The 8,296-nt window shown below is 37.7% G+C and overlaps 1 non-coding gene across 1 annotated transcript; it reads left to right on the plus strand.

Annotated features, from left to right (window-relative positions):
* The first annotated feature begins 7,476 nt into the window (after nt 1–7,476).
* LOC141650335 (small nucleolar RNA R71) lies at nt 7,477–7,584 on the plus strand. Its single transcript, XR_012546375.1, has one exon. It is a non-coding gene; the product is annotated as a small nucleolar RNA R71 (small nucleolar RNA).
* The last annotated feature ends 712 nt before the right edge of the window (nt 7,585–8,296 follow it).

Here is an 8,296-nt window from a genome sequence, read left to right on the forward strand (position 1 = left end):
AGAATCTTTCCGGATTTCATTCCTAATTCGACTTTTTCCTAAATTCCTCCTTGTGATTAGTATAAATAGAATCCTCCACCTCACATATTTTTCACGTGACTGTCTGCCCTTCTTTTCCCCCTTTGCATTCTAAGACCGCGCTCTTGCTTTTTTACGGCTACGTGCTTGATCTACTCGGTCACGTAAGCTTAGATAATTCTGAGTACCAGTCACGTTGCATAGACCGACCCACTTGACCAACTCCACTTAATCAAATTAATCGATCGTTCTAAATCCTCCTAAAGAGGGCACTTTCAATCCTACATCGATTCGAGAATTCACTAACAATAACTTAGTTAATCTCGCTTCGTCAAACATGTAAGTCTAAGGGTGTAACATCCCAATTTTATTCTCTTTTGTTTATTTGTAGATATTAATGTAAGGATTTATATCACAAATACGCTCAAACACGTTTTCAAAACTTGTTTTTTTAAAACCATTTCTAACAAAACAACAGAGAGACACTGTCGAGAAGAAACGCAACAACTATTGCGCCTTCTGGAACAGTCGCAGCACTTGCTGCGCCTATTTCAGAGGCTGCTTAGCCGTTGTTGGTCTTCTTCTTTCTCCTCGTATTTTTTCGTTGCCTCATTCGAAGGTCTTTTCTTGTTTTACTTCTTATTTCCTTCGAACTTTCATCTTTTCCAGTTTCTTAATTCTTTTTATAAACTCCTTTTCGACTTAAATCCCTCATGATTTTATATTTGCGGGTTTTCGTCATTAAATCAAACCCGGACGTTAAGAGGCTCGATTCCTTCCACATCAAGTTTTTAAATCCGTCTTTTGTATATTGTTTCCAATTCCTTTTCAATCCTTTGTTTTCCAATTCCCATTTTAGCTTCGATCTTTGTATATCCGACAACATATAAACCGTAGTACATGTGTAAACCGCTGTAATATCATGTTTAATTCATTCTTTTTCGCTTTATGACGATCTTAGTGAATATAATCTGCCTAAATCACTTATATTCGAGTCATGTACTAATAATCAATGTAAATTAACCAATGAACAATAACGAACAAAGAGTCTTACTTTCACGATCATAATCCAACTCGGGAACAGTCGCATAAATTGATGCGCCTCTTCCAGAGGACGCAGTGGACGCTGCGCTTGTTCTGAGATGGCTTCTGCCTCTAAACTCTTTCTCGTCTTGACGTAGGCTCTTTTTTAAGCTTTTAATCGACTATTATAAATATTATCGCCATATTTTCGTCAAATTCCTATATTTAAAACTCCAATTATCTTTTTCTTTTCGTTTTATTTATTTTCTTTTATTTCTAAAATCCCTTTTGAGCACGTTTATGATGTAAATTCAATAGTCATTGTAATTTATTCATATCATGTAATTTAATGTATTTGTATTTTTATTATTTATTTCATATCGTTCTTGTATGATTTATTTATCTGGCCTTTTCACACGTAAATCAACTTAAATTCTAACTTTGACCCCCAATTGAGTGCTAAATTGTTTGTCAACCGACATAGTATATATTCACATTCTAGTTTTAAAACATGTGTGTTGCATAGCATGCATACAATTGACAACATACCGAATATAAATACCTTCCCTGATCATTAGTAGAGGCCGCTATAGAGACGGCCGGGATTAGGTGTTCAAATAAAGAGCTTTCTAATACGTACCCTCATCCCTTACTAAAATACCTGTGAGCATTCGTGTTCATTGGCATCGCGAGAGTCATTCTAGATATAGAATGCTAAGGGTAACGAATTTCTTAGTGTTCATGTCACTACTTTGTGTCTTAACATGACATGAAATATTCGAACGGTTCCAATTTTCCATAAAAATTGATGGCGACTCCACAATTGCAGGCTTGCTAAAACCTTTCATCGGTTTCAATGCCTTTCAAATCGGTAACGGCGCATGACGTGCTTTGTCCAACCAAAGTTCTAGGGGAAAAGTGTCGTCGCCTAGAAATCTAACCAACGCGCGGGTGCGCACGGCGCGGGTGGCTTGGTCCAAAGTTTGGCGACTCCGCTGGGGATGATACACTTAGACTAAGTCTAGTGTTACCTAGGGCGAAACTTGAACAAGGTTATGGACTAGTTTATATGGGACAGTTGTCAGTTTTCATTACTGAAAATGCTATTTTGAGTCGTTGGCCTATAAAAATAAATCATATTCTGAACTAACTAATAGCTAGCGGTAAGAAAGGCTCGAATCCACAGGGAGGCGAGTTTATTATTCTACTTTGTTAATATTTAAGTCCGTCTTAAGGTAACAATTTCGTGAAGGTTGTTTGTTTGATTTCTATAAACTAATCGCGAGGTAAATTAAGACGAATTCAATAATATAAAAAGGTCTAGGGATTAGGTTCACTAGGTAGTTATCCGGGTTGTGATTTAATTCATTGATAGAGCCATTTATGTTGTTTAAGGTCATACGATCAGTCGATTCTAATATGCCCTTTAGATCTAAACTTAACATGTGATCGCTATCATTAAGTCAGTCTATTTAGTTATGGTAGCATATACTAGTCTTAACCCGGTCGGTGAAAATCCTAGTTTGCAATACTAATTAATCAATCCTGCATAAACTAATTAACTAGATTCAAGACAATAACTGAACAACAACAAAGAAGCTATTTTAACTATCATTTCATTAATATAATCCCCTTCTAACAACCTAGATCCCCATTCACCCTAGATAAATAAATTTGCTACGCATACTAGTGATAAACATAACAATAACAATAGTAGAAATCATGATTAACAAGATGATTAATAACTGAATGCATAATAATTGAGGAAAGATTAACAATAGTACCGTAATTAGAGAGTGCTTAGATCAGAAATATGAGCCATAAAACTAAACTAAGAGTTTTCTAGGGTTTTAGTAGTAAATAAAGCGTAAACATAACATAGGGTACAAATGGGTATTTATAATAAAGTGTAACCGACTTAAGAAAATTGCGCGGAATCTTCCAACTCGATATGTACTCGATCGAGCCTAGGCGCACTCGATCGAGTACATACCCACTCGATCGAGTCTAGTCAGATTTGATCAAGTATTCTCCTATTTCAGCTCTTTTCTTCGTGTTGTGTTCTTCGCTTCTCTTCCTTTATTCTTCTAGATTCTCGTTCCATGCTCCGTGTATTCTTCATTCCCACTCCGCGGTGCTCATTTCATCCATTTACTCCATAAATGCATCTTTCCTGCATTAAACACCAAATAGCAGAAGTAGCAACATTCTAGCAAAAAAGGCATATAATTAATATAAACTAGCACGAAAACCATATCAAAAGTAATTAAGGGGAGGCATAAATATATATATAATTATGACCCATCAAACTCCCCCAAAAAATATCTTTGCTTGTCCTCAAGCAAAGCACCACACAATACATAAGGCAATCATACAAATGGCGAATAAATAACTCATAACTAAGGTTGATGCACATACAAATCCCAAGCTATCCATATCTATAACAAAGCAATGACCAAGATGTACCAATAAAACAAATTCAGAGGCACGGGTAATAGAAAACGCAGCTCAAGTCTCATGTCACCTTACTCTAGACAGATTCCAAATACCATTCAATCTTGCAAGACAAATTAGTCGAATTTTCGCGGATTTCACTCATGCACTCATAAGTATGTAATGGTGAGCTATATCTGAAGATAGGAACAAGTAGAACACTCACTCGACTTATGAAACATGCATGCAATCTAATGTGATAGAAATTTATCCAACTAATACGCATTCACAACATAGATGAAAGTACATGTATCAAGGACAATAAAGTGGCAAATGGGCAAATGGTATAGAAGTGGTTTGTGCCAAGACACGTTTGGATAAGTGAGGCTAAAATGGTAGTCGAAGGGCTAAGCCTGAAACCAAATCTATGACAATAAACGTAAATCATCCCCACTAGAGAAATAATCTCAACTCTGACAACACATGGGAGCCAAAAGAACTACTCTCAAACAATGCATTATACTTACTCCCTTAACAAATGACAATGAAGCATATATTTTTTTTTTCCTTTTTATCTCTTCTTTTTCACCTTTTTTTTCCGAATTCTTTTTCTTTCTTTCTTTTGTTTTTATTTTGCTTCATATTTTGCTTCTTTTTTTTCAATATAAGGGATACAACATAATTGTTAATAAATTATACTACACACACAATTGACAATAATAGTCCCAATCCCAATCATAGTAGCAAAATAAACATGATAAACAAGCAACTGCGACTGTCTCGATAAGGAAGGCAAATTCTAGGGTTTTAGCTATTAGGTTGGATATAGAACGGCTACAAGGGTTCAAACGGGCTAAACAAAAGGTAATGTAAGGCATATTTGAACGGTAAGAACCACCTTTCCTCATGTACTTAGTCAAATGAACGCGTAAAAGTTAAGAAAATAATGTCACACTTATGCAGTTTGATATTACACATTGCAAAAGGAGAACCACACTCCAGCCTAATTGACAATGAGACCAGTTTATTGATGTTCCTGGCCAAGGAAGCTCAATAGACCTCAGAATTTAAGTAGTTTACCAACATAATTTTGTCAAATCTAATTAGCATAAGGCATGTCAAATACAGACAAGACTTGAATTATGAGCTTTGTTTTCATAGATAATGGGTCAAAGCAATGCACATGGACAATTATTTGAGATTCAAATGCAAAAACAATGCTATTTAACATCATTGTTACTCAATTCACCAAGACTCGACCTAAAACAAAGGAAAAACATGTTTTTGGATTTTGAAATTTTTTTTATTTTTATTTTTAAATGCACACAACATAAAATAAATCACGCAACAGAAATAAATCACACAACATAATTAAAGACTCATCCCCCAAACCTAAATGTCACAGTGTTCTCATTGTGACACCTACAGCATAGCAATCGCACAATTTCCAGCAACCTATAGGACACATCTAACAAAAGGAATTGAAAAGAAATGGAGACAATACAATAAAAGTAGATACAAAGAATGAGAATATCGGGTAAGAGCGTAGGAGTTCCCCCAAACTAGCTGCAAAAATAGGGAAAATGACCAACCGCGCAATTCCATCATCATCTGGCTACATTTTAAACCCAAAACACTTGGATACTCGATCGAGTATGGCTGGGCTCAATCGAGTATCTAGTTGACGGACCAGTTTTCTCATTTTAAACCAAGTGCTCGCCCACGGCACGGTCAAAACAACTCAAAGCTCGTATCAGTAAATCAAAAAGTTGCGCATGTGCTACACAAAGACATAAGTAGCACCAAAAAATAATGCAAGCAAATAGAATTAACAATAAAAAAAGGTTCGGGCTCATCAAACTCAAAGTCTAAAATGAAAGGTAGACATGATTGTTCACTACCTTCTTCCTTGGCATCAATGGGAAAAGAATAAACGGCCTCACCTAGAATGGGAGGGATCGCATCTCCATTCACCTTAGTGATTGGATCATCTTTGAATATCTCAGCCTCCAAAGCATCAAGCTCAGCTTCCAAATCCTCACTTACCTCAAGGCTATAAACTGTTTCAGGATAAGGCTCATCTCCATAAATCAACCTCTTTATCTCATCTACCTCCTTGCTCCATGGTCCTAACACAACAGCAGGGGCGTTGGACTGATTCCTATCCAAACACAAAGTAAGGGAATCAACAATAGTATGATCAACAATATTAATCATATGACAAGAAACTACTGAATGGGAATGTTTTAAAGCGTTATCAAGAACAAATTTAATAGTATCATTCCCAACCCTTAGTGTCAGACTACCATCCCGAACATCTATGAGTGCTCCCGCAGTGTGAAGGAATGGTCTACCAAGAATAATAGGTACTTGTGACTCCTCGGCTATATCCATTACAATAAAATCAACTGGAATAAAATACTTCCCTACTCTAACTGGCACATCCTCTAAGACACCCATAGGGCTCTTTAAAGATCTGCCAGCCATGTGCAAGGTCATATTAGTAACACGGAGTTGACCCATATTTAACCTTTTGCATACAGAATACGACATGACGCTAACACTGGCCCCTAAATCGCAAAGGGCTCTATCTATGGCTATACTACCAATATGACAAGGAATAGAAAAACTCTCTGGATCCTTTAGCTTTGGTAGTGAGTTAGCTTGCAATGCGGCTACGCACTCCTGAGTGAATGCCACCGTCTCAACTTCATCAAAAGACCGCTTCTTTGATAAGATCTCCTTCAAAAACTTAGCATATGCCGGCACTTAAGTTACCAATTCAGTAAATGGCACGCTTACTTGAAAATTCTTCAATACCTCCATGAACCTCCCGAACTGTTGTTCAAGCTTAGATTTTTGTTGTCGGTGTGGAAAAGGTTGTTGAATTTTAATCGGCTCGGCTTCTTTCACTCTTTCTTGGTTTTTCAAAACATCAGCTCCACTCAAGAGGGTTACTCGATTGAGTCTTAGGGTCACTCGATCGAGTACCCTATAAAATCAACTTTTGGGGTATGTACTCGATCGAGCTCACCTGTACTCGATTGAGTACACACGGTTTTCCCCAATTTCTCGTCTTTTCTCTTATCCCGTGTTTTATCTTCGCAATTTTCCTTCTCGTCATCACTTAGCTCAAGATTACCCAATGCCTTAAGATGCATATAAGGGACCTCATACTCATCAATGGGCACATCCGGACTTTGATAAGTAGTGCCGCTCCTCAGTGAAATAGCATTAGCTTGTTCATGTGCTTGTTTACCTTGAGGAGGAAGATTATCGGGCTGTTTTGAAGGATTTTGAACCGCCAATTGGTCAAATTAAGTATCTAACATCTTGTTATGAGCTATAAGTTCAGAAATCTGAGCCATCTGCTTTTGTTGAATTAGCAAAGTTTATTGCAACAAGGCCTTCATCTTCGCCATATCATTTTTAAGAGCTTGTAGAGGAGGTTGCATCTGCTGAAAACCTCCTTGATATTGTCTAACAAAATTCCCTTGTGGTTGATTACCACGGTTTTGAGGAATGATATAGGAATTCTGCTGCGGGGCTTGATTAAATACATTATGACCTCTTTCAGGGAAGAAGTTAGAATAAGGAGTACCTTGCTTGAATGACTGAAAAGCATGAACCTGCTCAATTGTACTCATACATTTGGCCGCAGTGTGGCCATCAATCCCACATCTTTAACAGGACACTTCTTGTTGAACCATGGCATGAACCGTTTCCTGGTTATTACCCAAAGACTGAGATGTCTTTAACTTGGCTATTTGGGCAGTTAAGGCCTACAGCTATGCCGCAATGACATTATCCGATCCACCTCGTCTCTTACTGCCTCTGGGGTTACCGTACTCAGCGGTGTGAGTAGCAATCTGATTGATCAACTTCCATGCAGTATCATCATTGGTATTGTCCTGGAATCTCTTATTAGCTGAAGAATAAAGTAAAGCTCAATGATCATCATACAACCTGTTGTAAAACTGGTTGCAAAGAAACCGCTTCTGAAAACCATGATGGGGGAACTGAACGAACTAGTCTCTTGAAACAAACCCATGCCTCATTCGAATCTTCAGTGGGACCTTGTTTGAAACTGGTAATTTGGCTTCTCAAGGTGTTGGTTTTCTGCGGCAGAAAGTATCTTATCTCTTGTAGAATGCAAGAGCTAAGGTATTTTAATCAGTAACTCCATGATCCTCCATATCTAGATCACGGAGCCATTCAGCCGCTCCATCTCGCAAGGAAAAAGGAAAGAGAACCTCCTTCACCTGATCTTGAATTACTCTAGCAGTCAGTGGAATGGAGCAATAATAATCAGTAAACTTCTACATATGCTTGGCAGGATCCACATTAGCTCCTCCCCCAAACAAGTTTTGCTCCACCAAGTTGATGTAAGATAGACGAATCTCAATAGTTTCCTTATCAGTAGTGGGAAGCTTGAATCCTTTTGGGATAGAAGCCAAAGTAGGATCAGAATGACTGGCAAGAGTAGGTATCTTTGTTGATATAAGGACTTGGATAGGAGTGTCAGAAATAGGTGTATCCTCTTCGTAGGACGGTTCTTCTGACGCAAATATGTGCTCTGTATCACTGTCAAGTATACTCAAGTCTTCTACTTGACCTATTTCTCTTTGAAATTTTCGTCTGTACCGAAAAGTCCTCTCTGGCTCGGGATCAAAAGGTACAATCTCCGTCATGTCAGACCTGGGCTTACACGAAAATAACAAGAAAAATTTAAAACTATCTCAAGGAACTGCTGCTCCCTGAGATAAAAAACAAAAATAAACAAAAACAAACAGAAAAATTGTTGCCTCTCCGGCAACGGCGC

The sequence above is a fragment of the Silene latifolia genome, chromosome 3, assembly GCF_048544455.1.
Source record: "Silene latifolia isolate original U9 population chromosome 3, ASM4854445v1, whole genome shotgun sequence".
In the NCBI taxonomy this organism is placed as follows: Eukaryota; Viridiplantae; Streptophyta; class Magnoliopsida; order Caryophyllales; family Caryophyllaceae; genus Silene; species Silene latifolia.